Source organism: Chiloscyllium punctatum, chromosome 32, assembly GCF_047496795.1.
Source record: "Chiloscyllium punctatum isolate Juve2018m chromosome 32, sChiPun1.3, whole genome shotgun sequence".
In the NCBI taxonomy this organism is placed as follows: domain Eukaryota; kingdom Metazoa; phylum Chordata; class Chondrichthyes; order Orectolobiformes; family Hemiscylliidae; genus Chiloscyllium; species Chiloscyllium punctatum.
In genome coordinates, this window is record NC_092770.1 from 15,536,745 (window position 1) to 15,554,590 (window position 17,846).

General features: G+C 37.2%; 1 protein-coding gene across 2 annotated transcripts in view; it reads right to left on the bottom strand.

Annotated features, from left to right (window-relative positions):
* Window positions 1-1,530: 1,530 nt before the first annotated feature.
* The window catches only part of cpsf6 (cleavage and polyadenylation specific factor 6), a 53,816-nt gene continuing 37,500 nt past the window's right edge, over window positions 1,531-17,846 (bottom strand). For both annotated transcript variants that reach the window (XM_072551711.1, XM_072551712.1), the window contains exon 10: window positions 1,531-16,840. The gene's annotated coding sequence lies outside the window, so the exon portion shown is untranslated. The remainder of the gene's footprint in view (window positions 16,841-17,846) is intronic.

Genomic DNA, 17,846 nt, shown 5'->3' on the forward strand with positions numbered 1-17,846 from the left:
GAGCCAGAGGGAGGAATCCAGGACAAACTATCCAAAGGACTTCTATAAAAAACAAAAAAAAACTACGAATGCTGTAATTCAGAAACGAAAACAGAAATTGCTGGAAAAGCTCAGCAGGTCTGGCAGCATGAGAGAAATCAGAGCTAATGTTTCAGGAAAAGTGACCCTTCCTCAGAACCAGTTCTGGAAGGCTCTCCATAGATGCTGCCAGATCTGCTGTTTCTAGCAATTTCTGTTTTTGAAGATCTTCTGTAATGGACCAGGCTAATGCTACAAATAGCAAGACTGTAAAAGTCTAACAAAACATCTTTCACCCACTCATGGGGCTGGTTATGCTTCATCCACTTGTGGGAACAACTGTGACTTCAAGTTTTAATCCTTTGATGTCAGTGTCCTTGTTTTCATCTTCATATGGATGGCACAGTGGCTAGCACTGTTCCCTCAGAGCCAGAAATCTGGGTTCAATTCTAACCTCACAACTCAAATGGGCTAAATGGCCTGCTTCCACATTATAGGAAATGCCTGCATGGAGTTTACACTTTCTCGGTGTCTGCGTGGGGGTCCATTGGTCAATCTGATTTCTTCCCACAATCCAAAAGATATATATGTGTGTTAGGTGCATTGGCCATGTTAAACACAGTGATGTCCAGGGATGTGTAGGTTCGGTGGGTTAGCCATGATTTTAAAAAAAAACCCATGCAGATGGGACGGGACAGGAAGGTCTTTGTGCTGGATAGTCTCTTTCTTTACTGCATGGATTCTATAGGCAACTTCTATTCTCACTTGCTTTAATCTTTATATTGTAACTATTAACTTCATCACTTTTTACTTGAGAAGCTTTCAACATGTATTTAAAACTAATATTACCTTGACTAAAAATCACAAAGATGTACTGTTGGCTATTTTTTAAAAATCAAAAGGGAACTATATTCGATATACTATAAAAGGGACTACACAAATTCTGAGATAATGGGCCATTCCAAGGAAACCTTGACACATTTCTCATCGATGTTGTAACAATGTTGTACCTTGTATAAAGACACCAAGGTCCATTTGAATTTAATGTTCAATAGTTCCTCAGCTTAATTTCTAAAAATAATTCCTTTCAAAATGAACAGCTTGAAACACTCCCACATAATACTTGATTGGCTAGATTATTGCTCACATACTTAGACAATCTATATCTTTCTACAGATTTTGCATCTGAGGTAGAACAAGAAACAGGAATAAAAAGGTTACTTAGTCTAATAAGTGATAAAATTAAAATAACTCATTGGGAAAAATACCTTGAGGAAACTAGAATCATTTTGATAAATATAAATCCACTAGTCTTCATTCTTCCCAATGTATGCCCTTTCACATATCCCATCTGCCCACATGGGTCCATGCCAGCTCATATCCCCAGCCCTTAAATTCAACTGATATACTTTGAAAAGAATTTTGATTCACCAAATATTCTTCAGATAGGAATTAAATTAACATACTGGATGCAGCATGCATTATTTTAAAGGACTGAACATCCACACAAAATGATCTTGATTTTCTTTATTTTTTTTTTTAAAAAGCCACATTTCCTGTAAAGCAAAAGGAAAAACGCAAACAGAACGTACATTGATGTAAGAAAGTTCACAACTGAAGAGGTACCCCATTGCACCCCAATTCCTTTCAAAGAGAAAACAAAATTTTGTAACATGCTATTTCAAATCACTGAAAAGATAAAACCGCTCTAAGAAGCTACAGATTAACATTAATTTTCTGATTAAAGCAGTATGTACTTTGGAGATCCACAAACCAAAATAATTCTGTGGTTTCCTGTGCTGTTGACTATTGTGTCAAATTAGAGAGCTCATGTACCACATTTAGTGGTACAATAGCAGGAATGCTCTAAATTTGTTTTAATTAAAACATTCTTAAAAAATAATCCAGGCTGGACGATGAACATCAATATCTCGAAAATACATTTAATAAAACTTTTAAGTTGTTTGCTTACCTTGGAAGATACAAACTGACAAAAACTTGCAGATTATAGAACTTTTGATACATCCCATTCAATGGAGTAAAACAACCCAGGGTGCTATCTTACAAAATTTGACAGAACCACAAAAAGGTATTCGGGTAGGTGATCAAGTTTAGTCAAAATAGTAGATTTTAAAGGAGAAACTTGAGAAAAGGAAGGGTTCTGAGTGGGATTTCTGGAGTTTAATTTATACCTGAATTTTAGTCTAGTACACACCCCAAAGTTGTATACCTTGGAACTATGATGTATTCAAGACTTTTCATAAATTGTTGGAGTGAACAAGTACACTTTTAAAACATTCTTCTTAGCACCAATCGTCACTACTGTTGATTTATGAACATCTTTCTGGTGTTTCCATGATTGAATTCAACCAGTGCCATTATCTGAAGCTGTATGTTTTTATCCCCTAGGAAAACAAAATCTACAAGTCTATACCTCCAATGAGCAATGGATGTGTGGAAGAAGAAGAATAACCAATGGCTTTTCATACAGGTATTTGTTAGATGAAATAAAAAGCCTCGAGATTTTCTTTTTCAGCTTGGTGCGTTGATCATTTTTCAGTGATTTACACAACTTAAGCATAAAAATGATGAGATTTACAAAAAACACATCTATTTGCTTAAATTTGTTTCTTACACAAAATATCTCAAAATATTTAGAGCAAATGACACTCTTTGGTTCCTGACAAACTAAATTATGAAAATGGTAAGATGTAAATACAAAATAAAGCTAACTGATTTGCTTATTTCAGTTCTTCAGTAAGCTAGTAAGAATGGACATTTATACACAAATATTTGTGCATCAGAATTAGATGCCACAAAAGCCCTATGAAAAGTACCTTCAAGCCTATTAAAATATTTATTACCCGAAGCATTTGACCCACATATCTCCACACAGAGGGCCTTATTTACCATTCCAACATGTTCTGTGTGATGCTAATTTTCTTTTAAAAGTAGTACACTTAAAATATTGCATTTAAGATTTTAAACACAAGTCACATGTTTGACTCGAGATTTACTTCATTACATCAAGCATCACACAAGTAGTGTTGAAACTACGTCAAACAACATGTGCAATCCAGTTAAGCTGGAAATATTCCAGTAATACAATGATAATGATGAAAGAAGAATTGCACCAAGTTTAAAGTGGAAAAGTTTCCAAACTACTAACTGTAGTTTTCATGCGTAAGTGAGAGAAACTTTGCCATTTTCTTGCCAAGTAATCTCAACAAAAGGTGACAGGGGATGATGTGTAATGTACAATAATGAAAGACTAAAGTGGTCTTTCTGAATAAGGAGTCTTCACCATCCTACGGGGTTCACCTGAAATTCTGCAGAAAACCATGAGCCACATGTCTACAATTACCATTATGAAATTATATCAAGACAGTATTACTGTATTTACTGCATATGAGCTTTAGAAGAACCTGTAAAAGAAAATGTGAAGAATAGTTCAAGATACTTCATTTCAAGAAAACTACTGTGATCTGCACGATTGCATCGGACAAGAACTTCAAGGCCTCATTCACAAAATATACTTGGGGGGGAGGGGGGAAAAAGGGGGGTGGGGGGGAAATCAATTCATTCTTTCAGAAAAATTGCGACAAAAGGACAAAGAATAGGGCAGACCATCCCAAATGTTTGATGAGTAGTCTCACTGTAAACTTTGTAATACTTAAAAACAAAACTGTAGCAATGAATAAACTGGAAAAGTTCTAAACTTAAGTGCATACATACAATTTTCAAGGAAGTTATCCAATTATCATTTTGACTTTGGAGAAGTTACACTATAATGATGCAGTTTATATTTTCTAGAGCTCTCTTCTGCTGATAGAATAGTCCAATTGGAAATCAAAAGGATTATTACCTGCAGTGAAAATATGGCAAAGACGTTTGAATGTGTTATCGGTTCAGTCAGTAAATATACCAGTCTTTGACCAAAGACCAAAGATGTCCAGATTCAATTCTCAGATTGCAGCTGTAGACTTACCAAGTGTGGACAGATATGCAGGAAAATTAACAGGAAGAACAATTAATACAGAATATTTGCATTGAAATAATTAGATGCATTAAGGTTGTTCTTCATAAATAGGAGTGACAAGCAAACAGAATACAACTGTTTACCGGTTCTTACCATCATTTTGCTCATGCCTATGTGCTCACACCGATCCCAAACATTTGGGAAAATTAATGCAGACTCTTCAAAATATAAAGACCTTCTGTGTTGATTTAAAAAAGGAAAAAAAATAATTTTCTTTAGTAATATACATTTTGTATTTAGATCCAGATGTGTCGTTATTAAGAGTAAGACAAATTAGTTTACATACATGGTGACCTGCAATACAGAAGCATTCTTTTAAATACAGAACACACATTATGCTTTTTCTCCTGTATTTACACTATTACCTAGATTATGCTAATTTACAACAAAAACTTAAGCAGAAAGCAAATCTTCAATACTTACAGAACAATTCAGGAAGTTGTGCATTACCCATTTATGCACAGTGTGTGCTTATATAATGGTAATTAGCTTGGTTTTTAAAATAGTGACATATACGAGGTATTGGGATTATTTTGATGAAATTACTTGTTTAAAAAATAACAAGGTCAGCAAGTCCTTCTGGAAGTGGCCAGTATGTTTCAGAGACAGTGGTCTAGCGCAAATAGGTGGCTCATGAACCCCTGGAATATTAGTGGTGTAAGATATTGGAATATTTTACGTGAAACAGACAATAGAAACAGGTCATTCAGGCCTTTTGGCCTGTTCTACTATTCAATATGAAGAAGACAAATTGCCAATCTCAGCATTTTACTCTTACTTTCTCCTTATTCCCTTTAATCCCTTTAGCATGAAGAACTATATCTTACTTCTTCCTGAAAGCATGCAATGCTTTTGGTCTCACGGCGGCACAGTGGTTAGCACTGCTGCCTCATAGTGCCAGAGACCCAGGTTCAATTCCGGCCTCAGGCAACCATGTGTGTGGAGTTTGCATATTCTCCCCGTGTCTGCGTGGGTTTCCTCCAGGTGCTCAGATTTCCTCCCACAGTCCAAAAATGTGCAGGTGAGGTGAATTGGCTATGCTAAACTGCCCGTAGTGTTAGGTGAAGGGGTAAAAGTAGGTGAATGGGTCTGGGCGAGTTGCTCTTCGGAGGGTCGGTTGTGGACTTGTTGGGCTGAAGGGCCTGTTTCCACACCAAGTAATCTGATCACTTTGTAGCAGAGAATTCCACAGGCTCATTACTCTCTTGATGAAGAAATGTCTCATCAGCCGTCAATGGCCTGCCCTCTTTCCTTAAGACTTTGCGGTCAACAACAGGTAAATACTGAAGGCCATTAACTGGCTTTCAGTTCAGACTAACAAGAATTAATTTTAGTTTAGCTTACAAAAGAGATTAAACTTTTTAGGGCAGTTTAACAGAGGCTTAACTAAGGTGGAAAGTAAGTTTAATTTTCTCAAGTGGAGGACAGTTCAAGAAAAACAAAGTCACTGCGATAGAAACATTCTTGGTAAAGACTGCAAACCTGGACATCTTGGTTACATATCACCAATTATTATAACTGAGGAAAGCTCAGGCTCTGAGGCATGGAAGAGATCATGTTGGCAGATTTTGTTTATGCAGACCATGGCAAAGAAATAGTCAGCAGCTTTTTTAAAAAATAAAGTAGAACATCCAAAGGCTTGAGAGATGTGGTGTGCTTTCTTTGAACTTAAATCTCTAAATTGCTGAGTTGGGAAATAGACTAGCAACTTTGTTTTGCTGTATGTTAAGATTTTTATGGTGTCCCACCTGTTCCAGAGGCATGTAATAAGATCTCTGAACTGGTTGTTGAGAAAAATTTTTTTTAATATAGTTGCCAAAATTTGTACTCACTTAAACAGCAAATGATGTCACATTTTTGAAAAGATCAACGTGCTCAGGATTTTGTGACCCAGTGACTATGAATACGGATTTCCCAGCCACAAAGCCATATGGACTATCCCTGCATTTTAGGGAATTAAACTTCAGCGGGACTTATGCACTTAATGCTAAGGTCCTCAGGAGTGATGCTGAACAAAAAAGATCTTGAGAGTGCAGGTTCATAGTTCCTTGAAAGTAGAGTTGCAGGTAGATAGGATAGTGAAGAAGGCATTTGGTATGCTTTCCTTTATTGGTCAGAGTATTGAGTACAGGAGTTGGGAGGTCATGCTACGGCTGTAAAAGACATTGGTTAGGCCACTGTTGGAATACTGCGTGCAATTCTGGGCTCCTTCATATCAGAAAGATATTGTGAAACTTGAAAGGGTTCAGAAAAGATTTACAAGGATCTTGCCAGGGTTAGAGGATTTGAGCGAAAGGGAGAGGCTGAATAGGCTAGGGCTATTTTCCCTGGAGCAGAGGTTGAGGTTGACCTTGTAAAAGTTTATAAAATCATGAGGAGCATGGATAGTCAAGGTCTTTTCTCTGGGATGTAGAGTCCAGAATGAGAGGGCATAAATTTAGGATGAGAATGCAAAGATTTAAAAAGGGACCTAAGGGGCAACGTTTTCATGCAGAGGGTGGTGCATATATGGAATGAGCTGCCAGAGGAAGTGATGGAGGCTGGTACAATTGCAGCATTTAAAAGGCATCTTGATGGGTATGTGAAGAGGGAAGGTTTGGAAGGATATAGGCCAGGTGCTGGCAGGTGGGTCTCGATTGGGTGGGGATATCTGGTCGGCCTGGACAAGTTAGAGTGAAGGGTCTGTTTCCGTGCTGAACATCTCTATGACTCTAATATGTTGAATTGGGACAGTGTATAACTTAAAGGTGATGACGTTCTCAGGAACCTGCTCCCTTCAAGGCAGTGGTGATCATAGGCAGGAGAGCATCTCTAAACTAGTTTTGACGAACTATTGCAGTGGGTCTGTCTGCTGTGCACATTATAAACACAGTACACTGTACAGTTCAAGTTGAGGATTGGGAGCTGATCAAGTGCTTCATCCTGGATAGTGTAAACTTCACAAAATCTCTTTTCTATTCATTTACTCAAATTGTGCTTTTCAATAATTCTTTGAAAATTACTTGTAAGTTCAAGGACCGATTAAGGTGAGCCAGTCACCATAATCTTTCTATTGTCTGACCTGTTCCAATTTCCTCATGTTAACTAATTATGTTGGTTGGTGGCAAGTGCCCAGTGCTGCCAATGATGATGCCTTTGAATGTTATTTTAAAAAAAATGGTTGGATTCAATCTTGGCAAGTTGGCCAACAACTTGTTCTTCTAGACAGCAGACATACATAATCTCGTATTAATGTCAAGGTATGTCTTCTAGCATGTGGGATAGGGGCACCTTAAAAAATTTAAGCAAAACCTATCTGCAAGCACTACATGATATGAGGTAGTCACAAACTGAAGCTCTAGCAATGATGAGATTCTATCACTTGATCCAAGGAAACAGCGCTGACGACTGCTAACTGTAGTGGTACCAGTGATTGCAATTTTCAGATCATTGGAGGTTTAACCTGAATAATCGTAATCACCTCAGACAGAATAATTGTTGAATCATATGTTTCTGTGACATTAAGTTAGCTAACAGATTAGCTTATAACAAGACAATGCTTGAAACAAAGATTGCTGATTTGGAGGATTGATTTTTGCAGATCTCGTGCTCAGCACAGAGTAGACTGAAGCTGCTAATTAATTACTTGCTCTTTTCCATATCAGATGGTGGTAAAATCCAACATGCCTACATGTCCCTATACCAAGAAACAAAAATTAAGTTCAAGCTTGCAAATGCTTTTACAGCAACCACTTTGATTTCAATGGATTCATCTTTAGTTTGGTTCAGAAAGTTTACATCTTCAGGATGGAGCATCCAGTCCCATGTGCAAAACATCTCGCAAAGTTTACCAATCTGCCCAATGAAATGATTAGCCAATCGCTGAACCAGATGACAATTAAAAATCTCAATACTAATCTCATGGACTGCCATGAACTAGCAAAGCAAATTATCAATATTCTTATCCTTGTTCCTATTTAATTGGAAATTGAATTGTCAAATGTTGCCACTCCTGATCATTTCCAGTAACAGTCACATGCAGACACCTGATAATGAGATCACAGCCAAATATCCAGAACAGTGTCTCAATAAGCAAGCCATACGTTGATAGCCAAGCAACTTAAGGTAGCGGGGACAAAACCATATTGCACCAAGAATCAACTCTGGAAAAACTGATAGGAATAAATCAAATGTATGCACCATTTACTCTGGCCAATCCCAGTACCTTTGCGCACTATTTCATGACTTTTCCCCGACCATAACTCCCCAGAAACAACCAATCTCATTTCAGCCAAATTATTTTCTACATACTGAGCATATTGTTGTTGACAAAAGTATTATAAACAACATATTAGTTGTGCAATTTCATAATTGCTGCTACCTTCACGAATATATTCAAATTATAAAAAGGCAAACTAGAGCAAGTTTACAAAGCACGATTAGCTGTAGCCACTGCTAATATTAATGCAAACTTTGGACAAATTCTTAAATTACAGAAATGAGAAGCAGACAGAAGGGAAAATAAAAATGGAAAGAAAAAAGTATTACAAACAAACAGTCTATTCAAATAGTGTTGCACCAAACTCAAATAGGCTGTTGAAATAATTTTCTTGAATAGAAGCAATTTAGGTGTACAGCAACTCACTGGATCTTCTGATTATATAAATGTAGGCCCAAATATCACATTTCTTAGCTATTTAAAAATTAGAGACTTTGTGGGTGTGTGGCATAGGGGGCAATGATTTCTTGTTGTTCACCAGTTGAAGAGCACAGCAGGATTTGCATGTTAAAAATACTGTATTTCCTGTGGAGTAAAATGGAAGTCACACACAAATCGACAAGACAGTTGCATGTGATAAATTCTCCAAAGCAACCAATCAGGTTACAGTCAGTTATATTACGATCAGGCTATTAGGATCAATGGCGCGAGACTGGAAATTGAAAGACTATAGCCAGAAAACAGAACACCTACTCCACCTATCACCATCAGCAACCCTCCACTTTCCCAACTACCTTCCCCAAGCCCCCCCACACACATTTATCACTCAGTCCCCTTTCCTTGCACCCCACCCCTATATTTTCCTCGGGAAGGACTTATGCCCAATACGTCGACTCTCCTGCTCCTCGGATGCCGCCTGACCTGCTGTGCTTTTCCAGAGATCATTTTTTGACAGAGATAGTTTAATTGCCTATTCAAACCACCTCTATGACACAGCAAGACTTCAGCATGTTATTCTTCTACGTATCCATAGTAGTGGCACATTTTTATAAATTCCACACAATGTGGATAAAATTGATTAAGAATGGAGAGGCTGTGCACGCAGTGACGAGGCTCCCATAGCATCCAAGAACCTGTGTAGACTAAACAAATTTCACTTAATTTAAGTCCAGATCAGCACATCTACCATATTTGAATTTTTAATTATTTTTATTTAACCTATTTTTCTACTTAGCCAATTCAAAGGTTTTATTACACAACCCCTGCAGCAGGTGGGACATTAACCTGGGCCTCAAAGTCTAGGGGTAGGGACATTACCACTACCATACTTCAAAGGCATGATGCTGCCACTTGCCAATTAAGTCTAGCTGGCCCATTGAGGGATACTTTAAATTTGGAGTTTTATTATCAAATTGTTAGTTTTGTTCTGTATACATTATGGAATTATTAATATTCAGAGTTACCTAAAGCATCACTAGAATTCATGCAATATTGATGGTTGGTGGACTGTCATGTTTGGAATGGTAAAGCCTTCAGGGTTATACCACTTCTCTTATCAAGCATGCATGGGGTCACTGTTATAAGCTATGCTGCAGTTGGCGTGGGTATAGAGAACACTGGCTAAGTTACACCTTCTTGTGATGATTAACGGGAGCTGGTTCCAATCAAAGTTGCGACCAGGTCTGCCCTGAAAGATTATGTTGGCAATCCAGAGATCGTTGCAAAGCTGGAGATGGTATGTGATAATCTTAGGAGCTGTAACAACGCACACTGCCCACAGAATTTCTGTTTGCCCCAACATAGATACTGATATTATGTAGGATGAAGGGTCTCTCACTATTTGAACTTTCCTTAACGCATTACAAAGGGAATCACAGAAATGCTCCTTGACCAAAATACTTGCTTGCAGTTGGCCCATGGATACATACGATGCTGAATGTACCTCAAATAAAAAATGGCTATAAATATCAAGAAAACCATGGGCTTGGGACAAGGTGCTGCAATTTTTATCTTAATCACGTTATCGGTTTTGGTCGCAAATTCTGCTTCCTCACATCCACAGTGAGGATCTACTCTAAAAACATAACTTGATACATGCATAGGGAAAGTAGGTACTAATTTGGGCTGACTCACCATAACTGTGTGGACCAAGGTCACTCTTTGGACAAAGTTCATAATTGGCATGATTTTGATACTTGGTTCTATGACTATGAAACATGGATATCTTGCCACATGAAAAAAGCTTAAATTTCCATCTTTGCTGTGTGCACATTAATATAACCCAGCAGAACAAAATAACGGATGTAGCAATTCTTTCAAATGCATGCTCCCTGTCTCATTAGCACTTAAATACAGATGGCATTGTTGGCTCAGGCATGCCTGAAGAATTCAAGATGGGCACATGATCAGTTATCTGTAAAAATAATAGGGTCTTAATGGTAGGGATATTAACATTTCAAAAGTAGACTGGGACTGCCATAATGTAAAGGGTTTAGATGGAGGGGAATTTGTTAAGTGCGTAAAAGAAAATTTTTTGATTCAGTCTGTGGCTGTACATACTAGAGAAGGTGCAAAACTTGACCTACTCTTGGGAAATAAGGCAGGGCAGGTGACTGAGGGGTCAGTGGAGTACTTTGGGGCCAGCGATTCTATTAGTTTTAAAATAGTGATGGAAAAGGATAGTCCAGATCTAAAAGGTGAAGTTCTAAATTGGAGGAAGGCTAATTTTGATAGTATTAGGCAAGAACTTTCAAAAGTTGATTGGGGGCAGATGTTCACAGGAAAAGGGACGGCTGGAAAATGGGAAGCCTTCAGAAATGAGATAACAGGAATATACTTTCTCTGGATTCACGTTAGGGTGAAAGGAAAGACTGGTAGGTATATGGAATGCTGGATGGATTAAAGAAATTGAGGGTTTGGTTAAAAAAAGAAGGAAGCATATGTCAGGTATAGACAGGATAGATAGAGGGAATCCTTAGAAGAGTATAAAAGGCAGGAGGAGTATACCTAAGAGGGAAATCAGGAGGGCAAAAAGGGGACATGAGATAGCTTTGGCAAATAGAATTAAAGGAGAATCCAAAAGGGTTTTTACACAGCTCATTCCACACACACACCACCTTCTTACATCTCTTTTATATCTCCCCCTGCTCACAGATGAGGTGCGGGAATATTGGAGGTTGGCTAACGTGGTGCCATTGTTTAGGTAGGGTGGTAAGGACAAGCCAGGGAACTATAGACCAGTGAGCCTGACGTCTGTGGTGGGCACGTTGTTGGAGGGAATCCTGATGGACAGGACGTACACGTATTGGGAAAAGCAAAGACGGATTAGGGATAGTCGACATGGTTTGTGCATGGGAAATCATATCTCACAAACTTGATTGAGTTTTTCTGAAGTAGTAACGAAGAGGATTGATGACAGCAGAGCGGTAGATGTGATTGATACAGGCTTTGACGAGGTTCCCCATGGGAGACTGGTGAGCAAGGTTAGATCTCACGGAATACAAGGAGAACTGGCCATTTGGATACAGTACTGGGTCAAAAGGTAGAAGACAGAGGGTGGTGGAGGATTGTTCTTCAGATTAGAGGCTTGTGACCAGTGGAGTTCCACAAGGATTGGTGCTGGGTCCTCTATTTTTTTTGTCATTTATATAAATGATTTGGATGCGAGCATAAGAGGTATAGTTAGTAAGTTTGCTGATGACATCAAAATTGGAGGTGTAGTGGACAGCGAAGGTTACCTCAAATTACAATGGGATCTTGATCAGATGGGCCAATGGGCTGAGAAGTGGCAGATGAAGTTTAAATTAGATAAATGCAAGGTGCTGCATTTCAGGAAAGCAAATCTTAGCAGGACATATACACTTAATGGTATGGTCCTAGGGAGTGTTGCTGAACAAAGAGACTTGGGAGTGCAGGTTCATAGCTCCTTGAAAGTGGAGTCGCAGGTAGATAGGATAGTGAAGTGCTTGGTATGCTTTCTTTTATTGGTCAGAATATTAAGTACAGGAGTTGGGAGGTCATGTTGCAGCTGCACAGGACATTAGTTCGGCCACTTTTGGAATATTACATACAATTCTAGTCTCCTTCCTATTGTAAGGATGCTGTGAAACTTGAAAGGGTTCAGAAAAGATTTACAAGGTTGTTGTCAGGGTTGGAGGATTTGACTCTATGACATGAGACAAGGACTTTCTGTAAAATGAGGTAAATGGACCCAGGTGATCTTAAAAGATCCATTGATACAAATTTGCTGACAAGGCATAATAGACAAACGCATTGCAGCACAAGGATCAGTTGTTAGCACTGCTGCTTCATGGCACTGGAGACCCATTTTAAATTCCACCCTCGGGCAACTGTCTGGAGTCTGCATTATCATTGCGTCTGCATGGAATTCCTGCAGGTGCTCTAGTTTCCTCCCACAGTCAAAGATGTACAAGTTAGATGGATTAGCTATGCTAAATTGACCATAGCATCCAGGGATGTGAAGGCTAGGTGAATTAGCCAATATGGAAATGCAGGGCTATAGGGATCGAGTGGGATGATCGGTCTTGGTGGTATGCTTGAGAGGGTCAATGTGGACTTGATGGGCTGAATGGCCTGCTTCCACACACCATAGATTCTAAAATTGCTTTTTGTTACCATGAGTGCAAATGCACTCTGGTATCAAGGCTGCATTTTCAATTCTTTGAACTATTCTAAGAATGAAAAAAGGTCACACCTCATATCTGTTGTTCTGTAAGTTAAGATCTGCTGCTACCCACCTCCACCCCCAAATGAAAATTCATTAAATCACCTCACTACCAATAAATATTGTTTAAAAACACAGATCTAACATACATCATTTAGACTATTTTTTGACATTTTCACTAACAAAAATTGGGCCCTGATTGAGATCAATGGAACAGCATTTCCTAGTGATGAAGAAAGTTGCCGCAAAGTTCAATTCAACTCTTTTGGAAATCTTCCCAATGATATTTTTGATTCTGGCATCAACTCATACAGGATTTCCAGTATCCAGCAGTGATGCCTTCAATGAGGATAAATCGTCATTCATATTGAAGAATTCGGACACAAAAAGGAAATCGCAGTAACGATCCTTCATGAGTTGTAAATCTTAGTAAAACTTAAGCATTATCACTGGATTAAGATAATGGGCATCTTAAATTTTGAAAAACATGCCACAAAAAAAAAACGTCAGAGGGGTTGTTAGCAATAAATTACAACAAAAAGGCTGCAAAAAAAAAAATTCCAAATTATGTCTCCTACAACATATAACTTCTTTCAAGGGGTTTGTACACCAAGACCAATAATAGCATTAAAAATTAAAGCAATTTTCAAATGCAGGGACATTCAAGAAGGCACTCCAGAAAAGAAAACCACTGGACGGAGCAGTTAGATTTGCAGCTTTATCTGAAAATGCTGATGTCAAAAGCAGCCATTTGTTTCACAGTTATGATGGCAAAGGTTGTGCCATCTGGAACAAAATCCAGGCCAGCTGGACAAACATTTGGTCTAAAGTAAATTCTAAACTGAAAGTGTAGTCCAATAAAATTTAATCCATTTCCACAATCTAACCCATTGTTACTCTGAAGAATAGAATATTCTTTTGAAACTACACACTAGTTTCTGGATGTATTTTAACATCATTCAACTCCTTATTTAAATAAAAACACTGAATTTTATATAAAGCCTTTTATTTAAAAAAATGGTGATTTAAAAAAGGTGTAACAAAAGTGCTTGATCAATAATTTAAAATTAAAGAAGCAAAGCATCCAAATTTAATATCTAAAAATTTTACTTACCCGAGTCTTGTTTTTGGACAATCTAACTTTAAGAATAATTTTAGTAAATAGTCCACATTTTTCTGGTTACAAATCTCATACCTGTGGATTGGAAAATCTTATTGTGCTGTCTAGTTTCCTGGTAAACATAGTTGCAAGTGTGGCAAAGATTGACTTTCATACAACTATTTTAGCAAAATGCATAACTTTAAAGATGACATCTCCAACCCATAATGGTTCATTAATTACAAAAAAAGCTATGAGTTGTAGTTTCATGTTAAATGGCAATATACTCTTCAAGTAGTGGTTCAGATCAACAGGTTTTCAATAAACAAAAATAATGTTAAACCAAAAGCTGCTACTAATGAAAAAGCTCTAGGTGGACACTGTCCTGTTTAAGAATCTTGTGTAAAATTTTGCAATTATAATTACATGAAACAGTGAACCATCTGTTACACGAACTAAAAATTACATCAGTGCTGTATTGTCGACACCCCCTTCCAAAAAGGAACAAACATTGGTAATGGCTGAACTGTTAAAGTAACAAACATATCAATATTGTTAGCAAGTTATGATTAACGCAGCTATGAACCAAAAATAACTTGCAATATTCCAAAAAATGTCAGCTACATTTGGGAATAAGATGTACGACCAGTCCCTTTAAAAAATGACACGTTTACTCGATTAAATAAGATCATATTCAAATTATCCATTTCTACCACAAATTTATGAGTATGAACAATAAACTCCTACATAAATGCTCAGTCATGCTCCACTTTGGCCAAAAGGAAGCTCACTTTATGTAAAAGGATTAAATCTTCTAATTTTAAGCCAGAATCAGATCAATGATCATAAAAAGAGGCCCGCATCTACCTATAGCGAAGTCTTATGGCACAGTGGGTAACCTCCCTGCCTCAGTCTGAAGCTCCAGGTTCAACTTCCACCCCGAGAACTGATGGCCAAGGGAAGTGTGGCAAGTTTGTAAAAACAAGGTTGAATATCAACCTGTAATTCCTTCCAACACATAAGCAGCAGGCAGTAAGAACAGGAGATATGCCCGGTCAGCCATGTGACAGAAAGTAAATTGAAGCCCCTAACAAGCTTAGTCATATCTCCTTACTTGTAAAGTGCATGCTCCCACATGTGACCTCTAATACACTATCGCCATCTAACTCTAAGACACCAGGAAAACCAAAAAGGAAGCTGACTCCCAAGCTTGGGAACACCAGAACTTAAAACTAAGGCCTCTAAAGGGAAATTAACCACTACAACTAGAGTAACTAGTCACCCACTGAACCATTATTTTTACTGTTTAACACGAAGAGAGACTTAGGATGTACCATTTTGCAACTGACAAATGTGCTTCAGACTGATCACAACCCAGCCCCAAAGTGTTTCTGTTAAAAAGTTTCACATTTTGTATTTGCCCAGTAGTTAAGTTTCACATTTAAACATTAAAGAACTTTTCAGTGCAAAAATAGTGCTAATATACAGACAGTCAAAACTGTGCTATTCTGGTTTTGTACTGGATCTGTACATGAATATTAAAACCATCAAAAGTTAATCTACACGAACTGCCCTTTTCACCATATATGCTTTTAGAGACCTTTTTAGCTAATTTTCAGAAACTAAGGCCATTGAAAAATACTTGACATTAACTGCATCTTCTAAACAAGCTATGAGTCTGTTCAAAGTAAAAAGCAGTGTGTAGACGTTTTGGTGGTTTTCAAATTCAAACTCAAGACAAAATGAAAACATATACAGAGCTTTCAGTTTCAATTACTACAACAAAATCTTAGAACATGGGCTTCTATTTCGATATTCAGCTTGTTTGTACTGTCCTCTTTTAGTTTAAAAAAAATATTTGGCAGTTCCAAATAGTCTGTATTGAAATACAATGCAACTGCTGTACATTTACGTAAACGATTCCTCTCCCCAATTGAGGTAGCAGAGGCAGATAAAAATAATTAGCACAGAATTTAGGAAGAAAAAAAATCCTCTCACTAAAATCAGGATTTCATGTCCAACACACTACACTTTGACATACAGAATAGGAAAAATGTTTTCTTCTACACAAACAATCACAAATTATATTGCTGAATTATTTTTAATTCCAAGACGTGAAGTGAACGTGTTTAAAAAAAGTCCCCAATCAGCCACATCTGGATTTCTTTATCATTAAGACGCTTCTGCATTAAAACTAAAATGGAAGGTTGACTAACACAAGCTCCAAACCAACTCAGGCAAATTACACATTGGAATTTATCAAATTAAAACAAACATACAGCCTTCAAAAGGATTCAACATCAAGAAACTGAATTTGAAAACTTGCATAATCTACACAACCGTAGGCTCCATTTAACAGTTTATTACAACACTAATGGTACATCTATTTTGATAAACTGAAACTGAGCTGCTTACAGTCATTATTTGAACATTAACATTTTTGTAACAATTTTGGTAACAAGATGGAAAGAACTATAAAAACAGAGAAGCTAACAACTTTTAATTGTTTACATGTCAGATACTTCTAACGCTTAGAATACGAAGAGTTGCCAAAGCTTTTAGTAACTTTTAAGTCACAGGTTGTGTCCAAATAAAATGGTTAATCAAGCAACATAAAAAAAATGTAGAGCAATCAGTTACCATTACAGTGGATTTGCTTTATTCGTTACTGTTGCTCCGTTTAACCACGTAGCCTGAGAATTCCTGTTCAACCATGAAATTCCAACAGATGGATAAAGGGCAGTCCTTTCTGTGAAGAGCATTTGTTGTTTCTTTTATCTGGAGACGTTTCTCTTCAGACAGCTGTAATGTGTCAAAATTCATGATGTAGATTTTGTTCTTCCCTGTCTATGTTTGTACATACTTTACACCATCATACTGAATTTACTAAGTACATATTATAACTCATGCATTTGTGTATTAATATTGGTATCTTGAATACATTTTACCCTACTAGTATGCAAATACTACAGATCAAAGAAACAATTTAAACTCTTGTTCAGCACAATAGAAAAGTGTAAAATATTTTTCCACACATTTCAGAGGCGCCAGAATTTACATTAAGACCATTATGCTACATACCAGTAAATTAATCAATCATACACATTAGAAGGTTTTTTCAGTCACATTTAGAAGTAAATATGATTTTTTAAAAAAGCTCAAGCTTTGAACTTTCATTCATTTTAAAATATTTCAAGCATGAAAACCAAATCCAATTGTGACCTTTCACCAGCTGACTCAGTAAAACATTGGGAACAATTTGTCCACAAGTGCCAAGATGTGGCTGAGTTTTATTCAAAAAGTTATTTCAATAAGTCACATTTTATGGAGTGCCCAGTCATAGTATGTCACTTGACAACGACAGAGGTCTGCGTAGGTTTGTACACATTTAAATCCATGAAAACAAAAATAAAAGGGGCCATAAGTGAAATGCTACAGTTTCATTAAAAAAAACTTAAAACCTCAGGGAACTTGAATACAGGTCAAAAGGTCACAACTGGGCTAATTTGCACGGAAATACTCTTTCAAACATGAAACATTTTCAGTAAAACATGAATTTATCAACAGTACTTGCTGGAAAAGAGTCATGTATTGCACCTTACAAAAACAGAAAAATTTTGTTCTTGTGTAACAACCAGACATGCATATATACAATGCTTCAAGCTAAAGCTCTCAACAATCTTCTACTTCAATGTCATCTAAAAGTTCATTCTGAATTAAAAACATGGAAGATAATTTTACAATTTTTGTAACAGCCACAAGTTTCCCCATGCCCTGTGATTCATACTGGTTCAAAAGTATTTACAGT